The sequence below is a fragment of the Poecilia formosa genome, unplaced genomic scaffold (genome assembly GCF_000485575.1).
Source record: "Poecilia formosa unplaced genomic scaffold, Poecilia_formosa-5.1.2 Scaffold122, whole genome shotgun sequence".
Lineage (NCBI taxonomy): Eukaryota > Metazoa > Chordata > Actinopteri > Cyprinodontiformes > Poeciliidae > Poecilia > Poecilia formosa.
The window spans coordinates 1,760,709-1,786,033 of NW_006800061.1; the positions used below are offsets into that span (position 1 = coordinate 1,760,709).

At 39.4% G+C, this 25,325-nt stretch overlaps 1 long non-coding RNA gene across 1 annotated transcript; it reads left to right on the plus strand.

Moving 5' to 3' along the window:
* Positions 1-779: 779 nt before the first annotated feature.
* LOC107837191 (uncharacterized) lies at positions 780-24,732 on the plus strand. Its single transcript, XR_001663194.1, has 4 exons — positions 780-3,210; positions 4,056-4,058; positions 16,919-16,928; positions 24,723-24,732. It is a non-coding gene; the product is annotated as an uncharacterized LOC107837191 (long non-coding RNA).
* The last annotated feature ends 593 nt before the right edge of the window (positions 24,733-25,325 follow it).

Sequence of the window (25,325 nt, forward strand, 5' to 3'; positions counted from 1 at the left end):
TACTCATCCCTATTTTGGCTCTTCATGTGCATCTGTATCTCACAGTGTGGGCTTGATGAGAGGAGGTTGAGCGAAGAATGTGTAACTGATTCATTCTGCTGAGAGGGTGCTTGACATAGAAATGCACTTTCTATCTGATGCCTTTTTATGTGGAAATTGATTTCTTATTCAGATATATAACACCGCAGTAACTTTCTCATCAGCCACTGTGGTGTTTTATTTCCATATGCAAATGGCTAAGTGAAAACCTAAAATGCCAAGTTAAAGATGGGAAAAGTAATCTTCCTTTACCACCAAATGTAAACAATCATATAAACTCTCCCCTTTGCATACTCTCTTCTCAAGCATTTTATTACTTATGTACTTCCGACCCACACCTACTTTTTTTTTTTTATCACACTGTTGACTTTCCCCAAAGGCTAATCTTAACCATTGGCAAGCACCAATCTTTAGTGTCTACAGACATTGAGGCGGCGTTGTTGATTGAGCTGCATGAATGTTATCTAGCGAAGTGGACTTTGGATCGAGTATTCTGCAGATTTGGGCCGCAGTTTACATTGTGATGAAAAACCAACTAGAGGTTTTCCAGACTCGCCCTTTCTCACTGAAGTTTGGTTGTTTGGCCTTTAATGTGACGTTTGCTGAACAGATGAACGTCAAGTTCTTCATCTGTTCTTTGTCAGGACCAACGAGGCCAGACTGTCGCACTCTGATCAGAGCCTCTGCCTCCAAAATGTCTTGATCTCATGGGAACTGATGGTGAGCTGTGCAACTGTAGCTGACCTTCAGTGGGTTGAAGGCAAAGACATGGATGAGAGGGTGATGACTGGGAAACAATTGATGGTTATGAAAATTTTTAGCTTAGCCTGTCGTGACCTATGTTTTTTTGTCTTTACTTGGATTAGCCTGCCTTACCTGTCAGTATCATCATGCACACTTTTCACGGCGCTGCAGGCTGTTTCAGCTTGACTCTGTTTTTAACTTGCTGGAAAACCAAAAAGAAGCCATGGCACTTTCTTCTCTTTGTTGTTTGTGAGCAGCCAGCTGTTTATAGACTCTCTCACTCTCTCTGCCTCGGCCTGTAGGCTTGTCAACGGGTTGTTGTTTTTTTTTTTTTCTTCATCCTCCGTGCCAATTCAATTTCATCCCTCAGATCTGCTGAGTTTGACCTCTCCAAAACACGGGGCTGGACCCGAACACAGCTCTGGCTATTGTACTAGCAGCTAATGATTCTGCCCCTCCATTTTCGCACTCCGTCTCTTTCAGTTCCGCTGCCTCTTTTTATAGAGTCAGGAAATGGCTTCCCCAAATGGACGTAGCTTCCAGGTCATTGGACTTGGGGTGAAGGGTCATTGTTGGGTTGTGGCAGCCATAAACGGAACAACTGGGCAAATTTTGTCTGATATTTTTTAAACTTTTTCATTAACATGTCACTGAAGCATGCATGCACATACTTTCTTGCCATATGTTTTTTTTTTTTTACATACAGAAACAGAATGGGTTTTATAGTTTTCATCTGTCTCACTTTGACTCCTTTGCCATTTTTCACTTAATCTTGTTTTGCCCCCACATTGTTTTATCCACTTCACTGCTAAAGAACGACAACCATGATAGATCTGCAGTTCTGCTCACGGTGACAATTCTGACTTTAGCCATCCCCCTACACATAAACGGCACACACATAGACGCATACACACATGCTATCCAGCCAAGTGCCTGCTGGCTTGCAGTTTATGATGCTGAACCCCCTACCCTGCCTTGCAAAGCACTCCCTCGTCAGCACCCCCACTCTGAGATGACAGGAGGGAAGCGTCCAGCTGGATGGAGCTGTTGTGTTCCTCTCCTGAGGGCTTTGATCTTTTGCCCTTCATCCCCCCAAAATCAGTGGCCGTCTTGCCAGCCTTGAAAGGGGCTGGATTGCGGTTTGATTTAACACTTTTCTTTTATCCAGTGGAACACAGATCCATGTAGACCTTAGCGTTGGACTGATAGCTGGGCGACAGCTGGGCAAAGCCAGAGCCTTTCCCTATCAGTCGTCCCCCTGTGCATCAACTGCCTGCCTCCCTGGCTTAACTTCCCCTGAGCCCCGACTCTCACTCTTGGCTCCTCTTAGCTCCACGGCACAGACTTATTGTCTCTAGGGCTGCTTTGGTCTCTGGGGAGCAGAGGGAGAGGCCGAAGCTCCATCGTGCTCCCCTCCTTTGGTTCCCCTGATCCGGGCCCCATTTTTTTTAAAGGCTTTAAGACTGACCTGTCAGCCGCTCTCCCTTCCCCAGAGTCAATGCGGGCCGGCCCCCTTAAAGACCTATCCACATCGGCCTTCTGTTTGAACAGGCCCCACCAAAAGAACCCTTGTGCTTTCTTTTGTGTGCGCATAAATAAGATCAGAGTTAAAGTCCCTGTGCTCTTGTGTCCAGAGACGGGCTCTGTGGGCTTGGAGGACTAATGCTTCTTGGCAGGCCTATTGATCCCAAAACTCCTCGAGGAACGTTCACCAGCTCTGTAGCTGCCCTGATGCTCTTGGCAGATACAAAGAGCTTACAGTTTCACACATCTATAGCCAGTAGATACATATTTATTAAGAATTGATGTTGTGACTCCATATTTAGTCCAAAACAATCAAATTCCATCAGGCTCTTTCAAATTATTTAAGATGTGTTAACTCATTCAAGCAGGTTACTTATAGCTGTTTATATTTACCATTTCAAAATACAGAGACATGCACCAATTATGACTTCAAAGTTTGGTGAAATTGAGGTAAGTCCCAAATGGATGACTTGGAGAAATTTTTATTTTGACCCATGGAAAGTTAGTTCCAGTTAAGACTGAGCAATAAATGAATAACAGTATATACCACAATAGACATGTGAACAACATCAATAGATAACATTTCTCTTAGATTCAACATACAGCATATTCTCTGAATTCAACCCTTCATGGTGAGCTAGAAGAGGTGGGTGGGATCAACTACCTCAGTTTGGTTACCTAGCAACAACCTGTTGAGTAACTTGCCAGCAACAGTTTAAGATTTTGCCACCATGTCTCATAACTGCTTAAAAATAAACGGAGTGGAGTGAAAACTGGATAAAACAGGAACGGTCATGTAACCAGTTTGGCAGTGCTTCAGATATTTAAAACAAAAAGCTAATCAATAATTATCAATATTGACTGATATAAAATGCTTATATTGTGATAAGTTTCAGCCACAAAGTCCAGTCAAGTCTGTGTTGAAATAATTCTGGAAGGTGACTGAAATTCAGTTTGCTAATGTCTCATCTGTGCTGCAGGTGGTTAAAATATGTGTTCAACATTTTTATCCATTTCAATAAAAAAATAAAAAATAAAAAAACAAAATAGTTTAGAGAATGAATAAACTCACTGTTACTATTTATGACACAATAACCCTTGAAATTGTCTTCTGCTTGGATTGTTGTCTGAAATATGTCTGGACTGTTATCCATAAGGCAGACTGTTTAGTGGCAACATACTGTGCAAAGTTCTTTTCTCAATTTTCCCCCCAAATGGGAATAATTATAAAAAAAATGGTAAACAAGTAAGTCAACATCGGTTCCAACCCTTTGACTCAGTGGGTTCAGTGATGATCCTGTTGTTTATCTCCTTGACTTGGATGACATCCAAAATGCTGCGTTTTAGTAGGTCATTCTATAATTAGAATGTTTTAAACTGCATAGATGGCAGAAATGGAAAGTTTAACAGATGTATCTGGAATACTGTTTCATAACGTGAGCGCTGGTGAATAAGGGAAAAAAAATTATCTCAATTAAGAAAAATGAGCATTTGATTTTTACTGGCTAACTCGACTGTGGATTCATTTTAAAATGTACATGAATAAAAATGACAACTAAACTACCCAAACAAAAGATGGTATCCCATTTTTTCCAAAATTAACAAAAAAAAAAAAAGACTCCATTTTGGTATCTTAACTGCATTTAATACTCTGTTAGCTGAGTTTTCCTCTTAAACGCACAGTAGACATTGGGTTTCTTGCTAACTGCCTTTCACTTCCCATCTTTTTGAGGCTAAACTCTGGTCAGACCGTCAGACCCCATCAAATCTCATTGAATCCCTGTAGCTTTGGCCTCATCCAGGAAAATGTCTTTACAGTCTAAATCAGCCCAGATTTATAGCCGGGCCTGGTTGGAGTGGAGCTCTGCTTAAACAATCGTCTCTCTTGTAACTTAAGAAGCAAATAGTCTCAAGTCTCGGCGTCGGATGGGTTTTCTTTGAGCCGGAGGCCACCATATGTCTGTATATGGAGGGGGGGGGATACAGTGCATGTTGTAATACTTTAGTCTTTCTTTTGAGATGAAAGATGAGGAGTAGTGAAATACTATGTTGAAAAGAAAAACTAAAGATATTTAGGAATTGCGAAAATGTTTACCATATTAAAAATGAAAACTTTTTCTATGTACCATCGTTTTGTTTTTTTTTATTTATTTTGAATTTCAAAATACTTTAAATACCAGAAATATTTTTCCAGTTTCTAGGAATTAAGATTGGACACAAATTGTAATTTGTCCTCCTTTCCTTTTTTACTATAAAGCAGTTCCTCTGAAGCTTGTTTATTTCCCTTCATAACAATTACAGAAACCATTGTTTGAAAGTTTCTACACAAAAGACATCAAAACACCAAGTTTTCCAGGTTTTTATCTGTATCGTTCTAAAAATGTAAACCCCAGTTGGGGAAACGTATATGCATGACCATGGTAAAGGAAATGAGATGCGTCTTTTGGTACAGTTTGTACTGCAAGCCATAATCCCCCGGTGTTGATGGTAACATGCATTCCCATGCGTCTGGAGCCACTGTACCACCTGTTTTCATTCCATCATGAATGGACAGGGCACACTGGCATTGGGTAGTTCGGACTACTGGTTGCCATGTATTGAAGATGGGGACACAATGTTTCCCAGACACGGTGCATATTTAGCCTTTTCTTCAATAGGGTTTATAAACCTTAGAATTGCCCTCAAAGGTAAAAAATTGGCATATAAATGTCATTTTGCAAGTGGTCAACATTAGGCCATTAACACCAGTTTGGATGTTGCCTTCAGAGGTTGTTTTTATGCCTGATGTCCCTTTAGTCTTTTAAAAAAATTCTCAATTTATATGCTCCAGGTTCTTTCAAGTTATTAGGAGTCAAGTGAAAGCCAATTATATGATGGCAGCATCAAAAGTGTTTTGTGGTGATCCAGGAGATGCTTAGATGAAACGCTTCAAAACAAAACTGCTCTGTATTTCAGAGTTCCTCTAACTAGGGTCACTCTTTTGTCTGTAAGTGTTTGTAAAGGATGCCCAGAAAAAGTGTCTTTTAATGAGCATGAAAAGTCATCTTTAGCTGCCTCTGTAATTCATTTGGAACTCCACTATTTTTCCTCTGCCTCTAATCAATCATCAGCCCCCCTTTTCTCGCTACCTTCTGTTTTCCCTCATCTCATTTCTGCTGGTAGCGGACTTTTTTTTTCACTCCCTTCTGAACATCCAAAGACGTGAATAGGCGAAGCTGCTGGTGTTTGTGGGGGGTTCAGATAAAAAGGAGGAAAAGTGAGTAAAATTCAGAAAGAAATGAGAACACAAAAGGGAGAAAGAGTTCTGCCAGTGTTTCTCAAACATGTCGAACGGTGATCCAGGCTTCCTGGGGGCTTTTGTTTGGAACCTGACGATCCCCACTGGGCTTTGTGGTTGCTGCATAAAGGCAGCAAGGAGTTTGTTGCAAATTTATGTAATCGTTTGCCAAAACTGGGAAAAATAAGACTTGACCAGCTTTTTTTTTATTGCTCAACAGATGTGATAAAACTCTAAATCTTAAAAATCTTAAATCAGTAGTGTCTACAATTTTCTGCCTTGAAGGCCAAAATTATTTAGCTATGAGTGCCTGTGGGCTACTTTTTTATTTAATTTTTTAGATTAAAAATAAAGTACTTTGTTTCCTACTCATGTAATTGCAATCGAAAGAAGCATATTTATTGTAGAAAAGGAATCTGTAACTTGTTTATTCAAAACATAAAAAGGGTCTTGTGTGATCACCATGTCTAGATGCAGGCATGAGATTTCTACATTTTCATATGAATTATTTTTGTTTCTGTGCTAAAATAAGCTTTTCATCTAGGCTTTGCAACAACATTGGGATAAGGTCAGTGTTTGCCTTGTTCAGACTTTATTCAAGGAGAGGGCCGTGGGATGTTTGGGATTCTCTTTCCTGCAAAGTTAAATTGAAAACAGAAACGTGACTAATAAAACATTAGCCCTAAGATTTTTATCATTATTAGTATTTGAAGAAAATTTCACCCTAAAAATTGCTGATCTGCATCAACCCCTGTGCTTGGAGGTCAGACTGATCCATTCTTGAATTGTGGTCAGGCTGTCACAAATGACCCCCGGGTCGCTCTTTGAAAAACATGTTTGTTACTCAAGTACATTTTTTTTGTCATCTTTTACCAGGTTCTTCGGATATTCTTCACATATACTGTTTATTGCTTCATCAAAAGCTCCGTCAGCCAGAAACTGATCACTTTTTGATGTAATGGTGCTCACAAACTCATTCAGGCCTGTGTGATATAATTTATGATTACATCATCTGATGATCAACAGCTCACCAGGTGTGAAAAATCACGTTGTGCTTATTCACATTTCTCTTACATGTCATAGCAGTGAATGTTGCTGTCAAGCATCCTGTTCCTATGAAACATGGTGGCTGTGGAAGGTTGCTGCTTGATGCTTGTAAGCTTTCAACACCCTTTCAGAAATTAAATATATATATTTTTTTTACATAAAAAAATGATATTTGTGAAATAAGATCATGTCGCAGTAAATGCAATGACCAATAACAGATGCAGCTAAAATTTGATCTCATCATTAAATAAGAGTCTAGTGGTTTAATACTAATAATGTCTTAAGTGTTGCGTACACTAACAGTCTAATAATACTTTGAGGACAGAATATCTGTATTTAGACTTGAATTAATTTGCATACATATGGGTTCTAATTATCAACTAGATTTGGCTTGTTTATGCATACATTTGGTCATATTCTGGTAAAAGTCACACGTTTCATTCATTTTGATTTCGGACGGAGAATACTGTCACTTTTTGGTTGTCAAGGTGATGAGCGATCACTGGGGCAGGGTGTACTTTGCACTCAACTCATGAAAAAATAAGAACTAAGAAACGGCATGCGGCTAGAAAAGCTATGCTTGCATCTTTATTTCATGCAAGTCGCATGAGTCTCGATGAGGAGGAAAAACTGCATTGATGAATGAAGTTGCTCCACTTTGTTGTGTAGATTTAGCTTGGAAGACCCTTAAACAAAAACAATGTTCTTGTTTAAGTAATAATGTAGAGATATTGCTGTCTTGGCACAGGTGCAGGTGATGTTTTGTTGCAGTAAGAATGAGATGGATGATGGTTGTGTTGGCCCAGTTCAGATCTGCAGGGCTTTAATGTCTTGTTGGAAGCAGAAGGGAGAAAGTATCACCCTGCAAGGGAACTGGACTATTGATCTCTCCCCTCTTCTTTCAGTCTGTATTATTCTCACACAGACATCTGCACATCCTGAAAATGGCCATGCAGTCAGGGGCGGATCTAGAAAAATATACTAAAATATACTTCTACTGTATTCTGCTTTTTCTTGCTCTGGGCCTTTACCCTACACTCGGACCTGTTGCCATGAAAACAGACAGACACCAGCTCAACGAGCAGATAGAGCAGAGATTACCGATCTGAGGAATCAACACCAAAATCAAACATTTCCCACACACAAAAAAAGAAGCAAAAACACCAAAACATTACATCCAGTCTGTTGCATTTTGTCAGGCTTGATGTCTATATTGCGATTATTAATAAATTTTCACCTGAACACAGCGGTGGCTGATTTAAACAGCTGCTCTACTGATGACTTGGTGGGCGCGTTGTCCTGTTTTAGTGCTAACGGAACCAACACACACCGAACTGCGCAGCACATGTTTAGGTTATCAAAGTCAATAGCAGGCTAACAACAGTTAACTCTCAAGTTCATAGTGGTTGAGACATTGCTGGTTGAGGATGTGTGGTGGGACTGGGGTGGGTGTAGAGGGCGCTAAGGAGGAGCAGTAATTAAAGAGCTTTTGGAGAGGGGCCCCTGTTCTCTCTTAGATGCGTTTCACCCCCTCCCCCGTCCCCATAATCCCCACAGGAATAAACAAATTGGTCCTTTCAGCCGGCAAACTGGGCATGGGGGCCCTTGTAATGGGATAGACTTAAACTGCATGAGTGTGTCCTGCAAAAGATGATTTTGTGAGTGCAAGATATGCGAGAGAGAACATGTGTTACAGGGCCTCTTATGTGTAAGAGGTGTGTGTGCGCGGGTGTGTGTGTTTCACCACAAACGCTGTAATTGGCTAATTGCTCTCAGCTCAGTGGTGAAGTGTGTGGACAGCCAAAGAGGCCTCTGCCTAATTTGCTTAATCCACATGTTGAGTATCTGAGCCAGATTACAGTGTGATACCCGTTAGCCAGCTGAGCACCCTGCAGCCTTTCCTCCCGCTCAAACTTCTGACGCCACATTGTTCCCTGGATTTACTTTTATTTTCACATGTTTAAGGTGTAATGATATGTTTTAAGGTCAAGTTGTCCCTTCAAAATATCTGCAAAGCTTGCATGGATTGGATCTGAAACTGATTTAAGGTGGATTCGTTTTACTGGTCTGCAGAGCAGCTGCTGTTCTCATTCCTGCTGTGTGAAGCTGACATGACAAAATAACAGGACTCCAGAAACGAGCTTACACGGTTGTGTGCATTTATTGTCAAATAGATGCAATAAATTAAGCTGTTTTCACTCCGAAGAGATGCACCTGTGTTTGACTTTTTAGTCCAGTTTCCAGTTGGCAGTTTTTGTAAAGCTTTGACTTGCCGATACTGATTTAAGCAGATTCTGTTTTAGAAGTTCAATATGCATTAAGAAGATATAGAAATTGTGAGATTTTTCACACAGTCTGTGTGAGAGAGCAGTCTCTGTAAAATATGATTTTACTTCTATTTTCAAAGGAAGACGCAAGTTAAAGTCAGGAGTTGAAATTTTCAAATGGTCTTTAGCATTTCTTATTAGCAATTAAACTTTTCCTTCTGGGGCCTGTTCTTTCTGCTTTCTGTATTCAGTTGTTGTTATTCATGTTTGATGTTACTGTTGTTTAGAGTCACCTTAAATTAAACAATTATTTTTTCTTTATTTACAATTTTACCTTTACATGGTTGCTCAAACCCGTATGTGGATCCTCAGCTGCTTCTCTTCCAAATCTCTTAGCAGTCGTGCCTTACGTCTTCAAATCTCTTAATTGGACCAGAATCCCAGTAAATGCAATAAAAGGCAAAAAGAGAGAGCATTTTAATTTTCATCTTGAAGCTTTAATGTTTTTTACTGTCCATGCATGTCTTTAACTTTAATGAGAACAAATTATGTTTTGTGTTTTGGTAAGGGGTGGGACATCAGCTGAATTCAAACTCCTAATGAGCCTCAAACCATTTCATTTTACTAGCAGGGATTTTTTTTAAAGAAAACAGAAAAAGACCCTTCTCTCTTTCTTCCATCGCTCCGTGTTCACCGTTGGTGTTTTCTTCAGTTTGAGTGTGTTTGGTCATGTAAAGCAGTGAATGATTTACTCTGTTTTCTAATCATTAAATGTTTTTTTTCCCCCATCTGGAGGTTGGCCTCACTGTATTTTTGAAATGTTTGAGTTTTGCCCTGTGCAGGTCTGATTAGGGTTGTTCAAAAACACACATGTTCTTCAACAAACTGCAGAGACATGGATGGTTTTTGTCTGCTTTGACACTGATGAAGATTACAGATCTTTGTATCAAAGCTGCTTTTAGAGGGAAAATAAAGAAAATCTCAGGAAAACCTTGTCAGAGAGGAAATGGCATAATCTCAGAGGGAAAGCAAGTTTGCTCACGTCACCATCCTCATCTTACCGTCTTTATTGCTGCCATCCTCCTCCCTTCAGCTCCTCCAGATGCTGCGACATTGAATAAATCAGATCTCCCAGCTCATTGTTGAATTATCAAAAGATTTCTTTTGCAAAATGCGCGTGCCTCCTCTTCATTCGCTCCCTATGTTACATAAAAATGACGAGGATGGGAGCTGGTAGCATAAAAGCAGAAGAATAAAAAGCAAGACACTGGATTTGCTCTGATCCTTTAATCAAAGTCTAGAATATTCTATCAGTGGCAACGTTTCTCTCTTGCTGCTACTCTTTCTGCTCCACATTCCACTTTTTTTTTTTTAAAGCAAAGGGGGTTTGCAACTCTTTCAGCCCTTATCTTGTGCTTTTCTCCCCCTTTCATATTATCTCTTAAATGGGCTGCATCTCAGAGTCTGAGAGGATATGCTTGGAAAGAAAGCTTTGTGCCTTTTGTTTTTCAAATGATTAACTGATTGTGAAGATTTTGTCTTTAAAGGATAGTTTGATGGTTTCACACACCTGCTTAAAATTAAACTTTAGTTTAAGCAGTCACTGTTGTCCCTGTGATTGTCAGTGCTACAGATGTAAGTGGATTCACTAAAGCTGTGTTGTAAAGCATTCAGGCACCTTCAAAGAGTACCGCCGTGCAAAGCTGCCAATGATTTACCCAAAAGTCCTTTAATCATTAAAGGTTTTATTCCTCTGACATTTCTGAAGGTCATTTTGCTTATTTTTTTTTTTTTCTAAGCAGTAAATCTCTGGTATTGTTAGATAGCTGACATCTTGAAGATGAATTGAGAAGAGAAGTTGTTTTTTTTCTTGTCTTTTATGGAACCATAAGCGGATTGTAACAGTTTGACTCATCAAATTAATTTAGGCATGTTCAGCTCACTGATGGCAGCACAGAAGCTCTGTGGGCTACGTTTCCTTTTGTCTTTTTTTTTTTTTTGCCAGCAGGCAGGTCTTAACAGGCCCAACATTATGATCTGACCTCAGGCAGCCTGTCGTCTGTGTTTTTTACAGTCTGAGCTCTTATCACCCTTCCCGCATGGCGCTTTAGCATGTGTGTTTTGTCAAAGTGGCCCAGGCAGGTTGGGTCTTTTAATCAAACCGGGCTTAAATCAGAACGGCTGGATTTGTTGCAGTTGAGGAACGTGGCTTAGTGAAACAGAATGAGTAGAGGGAGGGAATAAGGGATCACTGGGACGAAAAGCTGGACAACGAGATGAATGTACGGTAAAAAGTATAACGGATAGCTTGGGGAAAACGATTCAGGCCATGTCACTTTTTGAGTCAACTTGTTCAGTGACCCTAAGAACAACGTTGACACAAAGTTATTCAAATCAAGGATGTGCTGACTGAAAAGTTGACATGCATGTAAACAGTACGTTACTAAGATCTTAACCACCCAGAATAAATATAAACAAAATCTAAATATATTCAAACAGAATGGCAATACAAATTGCTCCAGGTGCTGAAATGTATAATAACTATATTTATAGAAACAGCATTTCTTGTGCATTTTAATCTTGATTCATAGACCCAAGGACAAATGTATAAATATAATTAAATCGCTCTACTTTTCAAGTGGTCATTTGACCATTTGTTCTTTAAAATTTTTTTTAAAGAGTTAAAAAAAAAGAGAGAGAGAGCGAAAACTATTAAAAAATGAGAACGATCGATCTTTGTCTTTGTTTTATTTCGAAGGCCTGAAGCTTTGTGAAGGTTGTGTTGCTGCAAGACAGACAATTAGAGCCCTCACCTGCAGCTGTGCACAGTTCTTTATACACTTCAGGTAAAATTACATCCTGTTTTGACATGCACACGCACACACACATGCACACGCACACACACATGCACACGCACACACCTACACACACACACACACACACATAGATATATTGGAAAGAAAGAAGAGGGGAAAGCTTCAGTCAGTAACAGAAAAGGGAAAAAAACAACTTGATGCATAAAAGCCTTCTTTGAACCTTTCTTGCATTGTGTGGTTGTCATCTACGTCATCTGTCCTTTCAAATGCACCAATTTCTTGCACAGTGTGCCTAAAAACTGCTTACATGCATACTTGGAAAACAACATAAAACGGACACGTCTGTAAAATAAGAATGGAGAAATATATGTCACAATTTTGCCACTTCAGCATCTTCCTTCTAGGTGAGAGAAAAGTGTATCTGTCTTTCATCCAGCTGGTTGGCAGTGCGCAGTAACAAGTTGGGGTAGATATGTGTGTAGGAATTTTAGCCTTGCACATTAAGCTTAGAGTGAAATACTTTGTGGTGCATTAAAATGATGAAAATCCTGGTGCAGTTTCTTGCTCACCTTGCATTACAAAACATACAATAGTTTGCTTATGTTCTTATTATTGGCCATTTTAAAAAGGAAGATTGTTTAATATGCCCTTCTATTTATTTCCATAACAAATGAAGAATAAGTTGTATGTGATAATAAACAGTAGAACCAACTACTGGAGCCTTATCAAACAGATAGTTAATTATATTTTGAAGGAGCAATAAATGTGTATTGTCACTTGATTGCATCGTTTGGGTGCAACTCTATTGTTTTACTGCTACAAATAAATGCCACATTTGAATTTTAAAAAAAAATATATATGTTTGTGTTATTATTCCCTCTTCCATCCCATTGGATTTATTTTTAACAGCCAGGTTCTCGGCATAAATTATAACTCTTTTTGTAAAATGGAGAGCTTCATTTCTTTAATGCTGATGAAACTAATGACTCTGTCACACTCTGCTGTCTCACATGGGTTATTTGGTGTGTGTGGGTGTGTTGGCTTGTGGCTACAGTAGGATTGATGTCTTTATTCTCTGAAATGCCTTGGGCCAAATTAACATTCATTCGGTTACATCCGGATTTTCGCTTTATGAGTCTAAAATGAGAATGTTATTGCAGAGAGAACTGAAACGGATAATGGATTGGAACTGAAAAGCTGACAAACATAAGCACAATCTTAATTGTTTTTTGGCTTTCAAGTTGATCAAGGTGGGCAGCTTAACTAGAAAATTGTTTTTTTAATTCAGTGATTGCCGCGTCTACAAATTAGACTTTGCTGAGTGTCATGTTTCCACCTCCTTCTGGCATTTGATGATCCATTAAGAGTTATTATCCTCCAGGATAATTGTTCCTTACCCAGAAGGAATGTGTAACTCTATCTTTAGTGCAGCTTATCTTATTTTGTATTTCTGTTATGTCTATAGATGGTTATGGAAAGCAGAGTCAGCAAGTAGAGAGATAAAAAAAAAAAAAAAAAACATCTCATGTTTAATTTTACTTGTGTTTCAGTGTAGCCAAGCACACACCACTAACCACATTAGGGGACAGAAGCTCATAAGTGCCTCATTTGCAGACATTTAACAATATCAGCTTCAAATATTGCACAGTCGCCTCCACAGATATTGACACCCATGGGAAAGCTTTCCTTATGCAGTAGAATAATATCACTGAAAAACTATTTTATTTTGATCCACTTATTTAAACAAGCCCACATCTCCCGTTCACTTTTATAAATGGAAAATAAGGAAAATATACGTTCATATTTTTTGCAGACATTCGTTGATCTTCATATGTCAGGAAATGTAAATGCTCTCTTAGGCTTGCCCTCGTCTGTAAACATAATAAAAAATGTAAAAACATGTATTTGTAAAGGAGACCAAGGGAGGACTTCATTTTATGGAGGATTTTTAAGCCAGATGCAAATAAACTTTTCTGTAGAAAACAGTAGCCAACACTTTCATCTCTGGGTCATCAAGTCTCCATGACAACCATTTCTTTAAGGCTATTATACAGATGTTTTCCAAGGGGTGCCAACTTTTGTGAAGCATGCTGTATGTATCCTTTTTTATTTATTTTTTTATATCCAGGAGTCATCAGACACAGACGATAAATTTTGTGCACCATAGCAACCAAACTAGAGACTTTGGAGATGGTCTATAATTAGCCTAAGTGAAGCTGTACCTCTCCAACCTACACACACGGGAAAATTGGAGAAAAAGTATGTTTAGTGGGAGTTTTGATTTAGTTCCTACTTAGAAAACTGTTAAATTACTGAGCATTTATCTATAATTTCTTACAGAAGGGAGATAAATGGCTGCTGTTACCCAAGTTAGAAGTTGGTCCTATTTTTACACCTTAATTCAAACAAATATGTATGTAAAACAAACAAGTATTGGATATAATATGCTGGGTATGGCTCTGAATTTTTGGAAACCGCTGTTATGCATGAGATGCCTCAGATGCAAGCAAGGAAAAAACATAAAATTTTCAGGACATAAGAATTTTGTGCACCATTCTGGTTCCTATATTTAAACTCTAGCTGTAGAGGGTTTTACACAACACATCACATCTTGGCTCTATCTTCTCCTTGCATTTTTTCTTATCTGCTACCTCAAACAGACATTTGGTCTCTGTTGACTTCCCCTGCATAATTCCCAAGATGACTCATCCTCCTGCTCTTGGAATCCTTCTCCAAGAGGAAATGCTTTCTTCCCATTTTTTGCCTTTCTTTTTTGTCTTTTGGTAATGCTTGTGAAGGTGAAAATACGCTCTGGAGCTTGATGCACAGATTGGTTCCTCACGATGGTAGGTGGGTAAGATTTATAGTGTATTCATTCTTTAAGAGGAGTAACAACATCTTTAGTGGGGCTAAGGCTGGCAAGAGGTGTGCTGTAGCACCCCTGAGGAGAATTGGGCCCTTCTTGACTGTTTTGTAAGCGTTTGACAGGTGAAATAGTGTGGGAACTGCAGGGAGTGTTGCTTTAAAACACTTTTTGTTGCGCTTGTCGAGGATGTGGAGGTGCTGCGTGAATGCTCAATAGCTCTGTAGGAGTCGCTGGTGAATGGCTGAGGGGAAAAATGGCTTCTTGAGATCGTTTCTTAAGTTCCTCCGACATGGAATCTGTCCACATCTCTTTTCCCTCCAGTGATGACTCCCACAGAGGATAGCAGAGCCATTTAAAAAAAAAAAAATTTTATTTGTTTTTTTTTGTCTGACCGGGCTGAGTCATATTTTCCCTGTTTCTCAGTTAAAGCCAATTGGTCCTCATCTGAACCTGCCATATGAACAGATTGCTTTGAAGCACTCTGCCTGGGGAATAAATGTCTGGTGAACTTTATAGAAATGACTTAAAGCTGTCTCACTGTCAAAAATAAGAATATGTATTTTTACTCTTTTGTACCAATATTGCAGGTACACTACATCAAAGTAATTTGTATTTTCGACCCTGACTAAAATGCTACCATTCAAATCAATAACAGTTCATCTAGTGTCTGTTTGGCCCCTTTTAGGCAAGGTTGGGCTGATATATGGTGATCTTTTGATCAAAGGGGCATTTGGACGGCAAAATGAGGTCCTGAGGATCTTGAAAGCTTTTATTCCCTTCTTGTTTTCTATTTTGAACCAGAATGTTCATCTTGCTGTTTCAAGGAAACTTGAGGAATGTTGAAGCCAACAAACACTGATGGAAAGTCTTGTAGAGATTTATGAAAAGGGGGGAAAAAGGGATTAAAAAGAAACTGTTGAATATGATGAAGCATTGGATGGGTGAGCGAATGTAGGTTTTACAGGCATAGCTTGTGGTTGGTTTTTGGGATAAGGAAAGTAAGGCAGGGTGAAGCAGGGGAAGGGATTGTTCAGAGCCACTGCCTGGCGAGGGCCATTGTTCATCCTCTCCTTTAGGGTTGAAGGAGACGGGAGAGTTTCACACGCCACTCGCAGACGTCCCGCTGGGCAGCCCCGGAAGGGGGCTATTGCAGCCGGTAAAGAAGGCCTGGCCGTAGGGATAAATTACTCTGAATGGAAGGGTCTGTGTTTGCAGTTTTCTCCTCTCTTTCTAAAAGGAGCCAGAGAGAGAAGGAATTCAACCCCAACCACAGGTTGTCCGCTTCGTTTCTGGAAAGCTATGTCTTCCAAGTCACCAATTTAACATCTCTCCACCCCCAACGCCCTGAAAACCTCTCCCCTCCCACTATCACTGGAATGCTCCAGGATTTTATTATGTAGGGGACCAGGGTGGCTGTCTCAGATTTTTATAATTTTACAATGCAAATGTTTTTCTTTTTTTTTTTTTTTTTTGCTAATGTGTTCTTAGAAAACGTCTATGGCAAGAGTTCTTCCGGTTTTTTTAATTTGACATTTAAAAAAAATTGCAATTGTTCGACTTGAATTAGGATAGCATTTTTACACATTTATCCAGAGAACCACTGATCAGATTTTAATGACTAGTTTGTGGTCTGACATACTGATTCAGATTTTTCCCTATTCTAATATTGAAAGAAAGAAAGAAACGCTAACCATAAAAGAACAACATTTTCTTTAACTGCTAGATGTAGAAATTTTGAGTAAAACAGAAAATAAAATGGTTACAAGATTATGAATGTGTCGAAGCTGTTCCCTGAACAATCACAAAACTTTGATCAAAAAATTTGAGAATTTGATCTTTTCCATAGGATGGTCTGGTATGTGTGACTAATTTTCAGATGTGCACCAATCTGGCTTTTTCTTGGGAAGTTCTGCTTTCTAGTGGTAGAATAAAAACAACTTTTTATTTTCTTTTTCTTTCTCTCCCATGACGTTGTAGTGTTTATATCTCTAAAAGAAATCACTTTTTTACTAATTCTTTCAGGATTTTAAGATCCATGTTTGTCCATGTTTGAGCTACGATGGAGATTTAGGATCGTACTGAGGAAAAAAAGAAAACAAAAATGAGGTTGCAAGAATAAGCAGTTCAGATATTCATTAGTGCTAGTAGTATTTTTCATAGTTTTTTTTTTTCTTTTTATTCCACCCCAAGGAGTCCATGTTTTTTTCCGAATTTGCTACGATTACGATGGTTGTAAAAATCTTACTGCCTTTAAATTTTGTTGGATGGCCACATCTTGTTCTTTACTTGTAAGACTTCTACTTCTAAAAGCTTTTCAACACTAATTAGAAATTGGCAGACTTGAGTACGTTTTTACATGTATCTGCTAGTGCCCCCTTTACACAGTTGGGTCATTTTAACTGTTGGCTGCAAGACTGATGTAAAGCAAAACAAAACCAAAAAAAATAAATAAATAACGGGTGAATGTTGTGGAACTGGCATTCTCTCTCTTAGACATCTGAAAGTTATAAGCTCAGTTTTTACCCTAAATTCCACATGTTAACAGCATTGGGAGTCCTGTGCTGAACCAGGGAAGACTAAAACTGTGGAGCATGCTGTGTCGGTTAATAACTGGATATTACAGAGCTGGACCCCAGTGCCTGCTCTCCTCATCCAGTCAAAACCCATAAAGTGAGTTACTGCTTGCCCGCATGGAATAATCTCCTCTTATTACACTTATCCCTTCACTGTGGGTTCACCTTCACAGACATGGACTAAATTACACAACTGATACTCTTCAGGCATATGAGACCTGCTCTGGACCACTGTTCCTGTTTTTCTTGAGAATTATGGTATTAGGGGATTACATTATTAGGCTTCGGTTGAACATTTTCGGAAAATGGTTCGACGCACTAGCCATTTTATTAGGTACACCTTGCTAGTCGAGCTGTACTGTATATCAAATCACAATTAACAGCAAATTAAATGTGTAGTGTTTCGATCACAGAGCACAATGCTGCTTTTGAATAAAGTATGTGGGGAAGCTACTTGAAGGCAGGATTAAGACAACCTTTTGCCTTTTCCTTGTGTTCTCTAAAGTGACACAAAGCGTAGAAATCAGCCTCATCAGGCGAGGAAGTAAAACGCCCGCATCAACTGACTTGCATAGGGGCAAGCCTGTTTTGCGGGCCGGAGGAGGGGTGTAGGTACGACAAACATCCAGCAGCAAGATTTAAAAGCCGTGAACAGGATTCAAATTATGTCTTATGAGAAGAGTGAGAAGGCGAGATACTATTATAGTTTTGAAATCGGTGATACGGGGAAACTTCTGCCAGGTTTTCTGACATTGATACTACATGGCACCTCCTGCCGTCCTGCACCGCTTGCTTTAATTTGAAAACTCAGCTGTGGGGGATATCTCTGTCTCCACGTGGGATTTATGAATTGCCAGAAGGACGCCAAAAAGGGTGTAGGGATCTTAAATAACCAATAGAAATACAACACCTTCCACTCTTGTTGCTACTATTGGAGCTCATTCCAGTTATGTTATCACATTGATTATATTCTGTTTCTACCTACATTTACAAAACAATCAGAGGTTATAGGGACATATTCAGTTATTTGATAGAGTAGTGATAATATTGTAATCCCTTGATTTTCAGTTGCATTCAGAAGTACTACCTAGGCTGGTCATGACGACAAATTTTGTTTGATGATGAATTGTCCCAGAAGTTATTGCGATAAACAATAATATTGTTGTTTTGAGATCATTTTTCAGGTAATATGATGGTATAATAATAATGCCAGAACACGTTTTCAGGGATCAGTAAACTACATTTTAATGAACATTTAATGTTGGAAATGGGAGTCATTTTAAATATCCAAAATAAACGGAACAACAGAAACAACAAATAAAATCAATTGTGAAGCCACTGCACACAAAATTGTCCTTCAATAAAAAGGGCCGGTTGAGATCAATGTATCAGATTGAAGACTAGTTTTGGTAGAAAAACAGAGGAAAAAAATAGTAAAATGATAAATCATGGAAAAAGAAATTGAGCTTGTTTTAATTTATTTTGTGATTAATTGATTTATTGTTTATTGCAACAAGTCTAGTCCTGCTTCTGTCAAGAATCCTTCACCACATTTATTGTATTATCAACTGTTAAATGAAAACATAGTTAAAAAAAATAATTTGAATTATTTATAATCTTAAAAAATGAACTTTATCAGCCCAAAAATGACACGAGCAACTTGAAAGCTGCGTCTGATCTGGATGTGAGCTGTTCTGTGAATGAAAACACTAAGCTGTGGAAGCTTTGGCCCCAAACGGAGGCCTCGGCTGGTGGAATTTGGGGTTTAAATCCAGGATGGTGAAAAGTTGTATGCGCATGTATTTGCTTGTGTGTGTGTGTTGGGGAGTCGATTGGCCAAAGAGTCGATCTGTGGATTAGAGAGAGCTCGGACACCAAGTGCTCACTCAGCACATTGTGCAGCAAGTCTAATGTTCATAGCCAGAGGCAGAGCTCAGAGCTCTGCTGTGTTTACATTGTGGGGTTTGACGCATGCATGCATGCACCCTCTTGCACACAGACACCCACCCACACACATAAACAATCCCATACGCACCAAAACCAATACATGGATTTATGCTCCAAATGTCTCAGGTTCCTCTCAAATCTGCAGTGACACTTCATCAGTAAATTTGGAGGATATGTAAAGAGTTCTGTGTTAAACTTTCAATGCTTAGCTGTTGTCTGTTAGTGTTCCAATACTCTGCCGTTTTTTTACCCCCCCAGAAGCAGCCTCTTCATCTCAGTGGTTCATATAAAGTGCCTCTTTGCCCACCCAACACAACTCTGATTCCTTTCTGAACATTTCCTTTCTCACTCACTCTCCATAGAACCACCACTACCACTCTGGCTTATGACTCTTCATCTTTCTTGCTTGTGTTGAACCGTCATTATCTGCATCACAACTGGCCAACCAGCCTTTCCTTTGATCAACTTCCAGCCTTGCTCTGGGAGCACAAATGGAAGCAGTTATGATGCATCTATTTTGTGCGTTTTTGCCCTTTAGATTATAAATGCATAGTATTTATTGTGTCATTCAAGTTGGGCATATTACATAGAGGCACACATGGAAGTCCCAGAGCCACAAAAGTACAGTGGGCAGCTGCCAGAGTCGTCACAAAAGGCTGACGGCAGAGGAAAATAAAACGTTTTAGTGGTGCATGTTTGCACCTCTCCCGCCTTCACCCCCCCTTGTATAAACATTACGGAAAGCTGCAAGTTTGAGAGTTGTACTTTTTTTTCTCTCCCTCTTGTGTATTTCTGTTCTGGTTGCCGATCCACATGCTTGTCCAGCAGCCATTCAGTCAACTCGGGCCAACTTAGTGCTATCTTTGAAGTGACTTCAGAGGGACGGCGGCTCTGGCCATGGACAACAGCGTGTGTGTGTGTGTATGAATGTTAACTTGTATACAACTCCTGTTTATTGGTCTTTAATTTATAACCCTCAGCAGCAAGATAATGATACATCGCCATGTGCGTAATTATGTTCTTTTGGTTTATTTCAAGTGAATAAAAAAGCATCTGCTCTCAGGCCTCCGACTTGGACTTGGGTTAATAGGCACTGATCTGTTTAAAGGTGTTTGTCATTACTTGAGTTAATCAAGCAATGTGAATCGGTTTTCATTGTGGTTAAAGTGTTGCTATGCTCTGGCCTTAAAAAGCAAGCCAGCAACACACACACACACATGCACACACACACGGTCATGTTCTCTTGCTGAGTTATGTTGTTAGGAAGTGATTGAGTCCTGCAGTGTGATAAGGCTGAAGTTTTAATGAAAGTCTGAGATGAGCAGGCGTGAAAAGAACCCTGCTGCTGGATCGACTCCTTCAAATATCGGACGCTGGTGTGTTTGCGTGCGCGTGTGTGTACACAACGGAGCACACCAGGAGGGAGGAGGTTGTCATGGCAAGGCAGCAATGGAATTTTTTTACAGTCCTTTGAAGATTTGGTATCAACTCTAAACTCATTTGACTGGTTCTTTGTTTATGTGCTCTTTAAAGTTTTAAGTTGTTTTTTTTTTTCTGTTCAAAGTCGTGTCTTCTATTTTTTTTATTTTTTTTTTTCCTTCAGTGGACCTCAACATGTGTCACTGTGGTTTCTGGCTCATCACATCAGGGTGGCTTAACCTTCACTGGCTAAATTAATAGGTGGAGATGAGCCGGCGCAGAAGAGGGGGATTGGCAGGAAGGATGAGCTGTTTAGCTCCTAAGTGTGTTAGGCTGACCTAACATCAAAGTGTGTTAGGCTGACCTAACACACTTTGATGTTAGGTCAGCCTAACCTGCAGACATCGCAACCACAAGGAATTTAGTTACTGGAAAATGTGGGTGTCGGAATCAGCTTGCAGGTGTTATAAAGAGCAATACCCTGGGTCTACATAATAAGTGAAGAACTAAAAGCAGTTTTCTATTCTGCCACATTTATTTAAAACCTAATGGTTACAAATACTTTAAGAACTACTGCTATGTTCTTATAAAACATGTCCATGTACTTTTACTCATTTGTATAGACGAATAAATGCTTAAGAGCTGTTTTATACTGCTGACTTGGCGTGGACCAAAATTAGATGATCACACTTTTAATTTTGAGTTTCACAGCAAGTTTAAGCCAAGAATGTGTAACTTGATTTAATATTTAATTTAAAATAGAGAAGAAAAACAAGTATTTTCAGGTTTCATAGCATGACCATCCATGTTTGTGTGAACGTACAAACATGGATGTACGTTCAGTTTAGAAAGTCACATTTCTAAATTGTGAAATTTGACTTTGTTAGCTTGGGAAAAATGTTGTAGCATTATCTCAGCCAATTAACCAGCAGTATGCAGCAGCAGGTGGGGGAGGGGCATCACTGTGATGCTCTATGGCAGCAGGAGAATGATAATGATATGATGGGATCCTTTAGCTGATCTTGAAGCATACACTTCTTAATATCTTAGTTGATACAGATATCTAGGTTGTGCATACTCTGAACAACTGTTTCCAAAAAAACAAAAAAAACAAATTTGGTTTCTGGAAAGCCCCTCAAAGAGCAAAGCAGATCTGAACAGATGAATAAACATCATGTTTATTTGCCTTTGGCGGAAGAAGTAGAGCTCAAAACAATCAATTCCTCATCTACATGTTCATTTATTCCACATTACCACTGTCTCAGAACATCTTTTTTTTTTTCAAAAATAATTTTAGACAACCAGTTGTACAGTTCTAAATTAGATGTTTCTCCCAAAGTAAACATTCTACTTAACGCTGAGCAAACTTCAACACCTGTAAGAGGCATATGGTTTGTATCGGGTCATTCCCGGTGCTGTTTCATCTCTTCGGCTTTGCTGTGATTTCCGTTGCTTGATTCTTATGAAACCTACAAACGAAATGCTTTGTTTCTTTGAGGTGCCTGTGATGTCTTGCAAAATCTATTCTTAAAAAACTGACAATAAAAATCTTGTGTGAATCCTGTCATTGGTATCTGGCTGAGAAATCTGAAACACAGAATTTCACAGGCTGATTATGGTTTGTGAGTGACGGTTACTGCAGGTGAGCAGCCTTCCTGTAGACGTGCTCGGCCATCCGCCGCACTTTGCCAGCACACTCACGCTGCGATAAGTGACGAATGTTGAACACTGTTGGCCGACAGAGACGCGGGACGCCGGTTGTGTCCATTCTCGGTGTGCAGTGCTGCGCAACGCTGTGCTGTGAGGCTGAATGCAGCAGGTTGGGGACAGTGAGGGCCAAGCAGTTCCTGACACGCTGAGATGCAGCTGTCTCTCTCTGAAGCTACGCCTTTACAGCTCAATACCAGCAGAGGATGGAGGACAGACAAAAGGGTTGACTCATTCCTTCTGTGCTCCTGTCATTGCCTTCTCATTGTCCCCGATGCTGAAATTTCCCTCTTATCACCTTTTTACAGCAGTCTTCTGACACGCTGTCGGGGAGACGCAGCGCCGACCCTCCAGGTAGTCTCACGGGAGGTCCATGCCTAATTAACTGGCAGCCTTTTGACATCATTTAAAGCATGTGGCCACCCGCTCTCTGGGCTGGGTTACCATTGTGTTTTTTGGCCTCCTTGCTCCCTCCTCAACTCTTAACACTTATTATTTAACCATTTAGCCAGAGCAAATAAAGAAATGCTGGAACAGACCTTGAATAGCATTTGGTTAGCTCTCCTACGTCGTGGCAGCTCCAGGCTGGTCTCAGTCAAAGAACTCTGGCTCTTCCTGTCAGTGGGTCAGGTTTAAGTGTGATGTCAGTTTGGGTTTGTGGGTTCATCTTTTGCATTAACCTTTGGGAGACCACCTGTCTTGTTTCACACCAGGCCTGGTCGGACAGTTTAGGGTGTTGAGAAGGAGAAGTGAGTGATCATTGGTGGTCTGTGCTTTCTTTTTCACCTCTGGATGCTGTCTTGAACTTAAAGCGTGACTCTGCACACAGCAGATGAAGACACACCAAGTCTCAAACATGCAAGCTCACTCTTATGTGTTTTTTGATTCAGTGAGTGTTGGCAAATTACTGTAAGTGAGCATTGGGCCTTACTGTCCAGCTGTTGGGCTCTGCAGAGGAGGGATTTAGAGAAATTAGTGTAATATCACTGGGGTTGCTGTCAGCTCACCTCCTTGGTGCTTATTTCTTTTTGACAACAAATGTTCTCAGTCAGCATTTTTCTAAATTGCTTGGCATTTAGGTGGCATAATGTTACACACTAGTAAAAAAATAAAATAAAAAAAAAAAAATCCTCTGGTGATTTAAAATCAAACAAAATCTATTTAATTCCTGAAATCAAATGAATTTTAGTATTGAACAAAAATAGCCACTCAAAACAGAAAGCATTTTTTCAAAGATTTTCTTTTACTTTTTTTTTCTTTTTTTTGCTAAAGGGAAACTATCCATTCAAACCAACTTGGCACATATTTGCCACAATTGCTGCATAAATCAATTGCCATGATTTATGTAACTTTTGGTTAAATTTTTAGCCACAGAAATGCTTGATTATAGTCAGATGTGTAGAATGAAGAACCCCCTTTAATAGAACCTGTCTGACACGATAACGTGGGATAAAACATTAATGAAGAACATCAGAAAATAATGAGAAACAAATTCATTCATTATAATTAAGAAATCATGAATTTGTGCCATAACATCCTGAAGAACGGTATCTGGTTATTACTTTATGAGGATTATTAATTTCCATAAAACACCAGCAAGTCCACCTCTAAATTGCTCAAGCAACCCTCAAAAACAATGTGCAGGTTTGGAGAGGACCAGGATGAGTGTGAACATAACCTGATTGAGATGCTGTGACTTGCCCTTAATTAGACAATTTATGCTCCATAACCTTCAAAAATGGCTGATTTGAGTAATTCTGCAAAGTCGAACAGCATTCCTTCACGAAAAGGCAAAATATTTGTTGGTAATTGCCACGAATGCTTGATGGCAGTTAGTGCTGCCAAGCTTTGCACAGCCACTTACAGAATTAGATTTAGGGAGCAAGTTTTTTATTGTGCCAGGTTGGTTTATTTAGTCTGCTACCCTTTATAATGACATAACTTGAAAGATGCATTTGTATCGACTCAGACTGTCTGACATTGAAACTTGTTCAATGATCTGGACCATGTAAGAAAAACAAAAAGGTAAAAATGAAATAAATTCATAAGAGGAATTGTTTTTCTTGGCACCCTTTTGAAACTGGACAAGGAAAAAACACAACTTCAAAAAGATACAATGTTGATACCGTACCTTGGGCCTTTGTCTCTGATTCTTACTTTCAGTTCTCCCAGCTCACCTTCTTTTGTTAAAAGAAAATCCAAACATCGCATCAGTGAACAGCTGAGGCAATTCTTCTGTTCATGCTTCACGTGAACGGGCTTTTGATATTTCGATAGTTTGTTGCTAGACCTGTATTTACAGCACAAAGTGACCTACTGTGTCTACGAAAAAAGCCTTGCTTGTGATCTGTTATCTTTGTGACACATCAGAGCCTTGTCACGCTGGCGCTCTCCAAAGGCGCTGGGCTGCCGGGTCTGGCTGCTGCAGAGTCTGTGTGTCTGCAGCCTTGCGTAACAATCTATTGCGTGCTGATGATCTTCCCTTTGCTTTCTCAGTAGTTGTTTTTTTTGTTTTTTTTTGTTATCGTTAATAAAGATAAAGGTATGTCTGTCTGGTTTGGGCATACATTTATACTTTTCTAAACTAATGTCTGTTTTTGCTTGCTGTGTTAATTTTCTTCTCCCATTATCGGTCGTGGCAGATAATATTCTGGTCCTTTTAGAATTTTTTGATTTCTAATTGTATTACTTGTAATTATTTTTAATGAAGTGTCAAGACCAAACCGTGGTGTCACAGTCTGTCATTTTGCCACTTTTCCTTTCTTTTGCAACTTTATTTTTTTTTTCTTCTATTTTTCACAAACAGTGAGAATGTGAGCAGAACGTTCTGGCTCAGCTGCCAGCTGTCTGATTGGCCTTTTCGGCAGACACTGTTGGAGTAATCAGTTTGACTAAAGATAAACGCATGGATTAGTTCCTCAAGACCTTCTTTGGGACATTAGTCCTTTAAACCTGGAAATGTTGGTCAGGTGATAGAAGACCGACTTTGAAATTGTATTTATGTGTTTCTGAAGCATTGTGGTCCAACTCCCACTATGTCTGTGGGGAAAACCAGTGCTTCATCCTTCAATTTTCTCTGTTGAAAATGTTTAGTTTTCC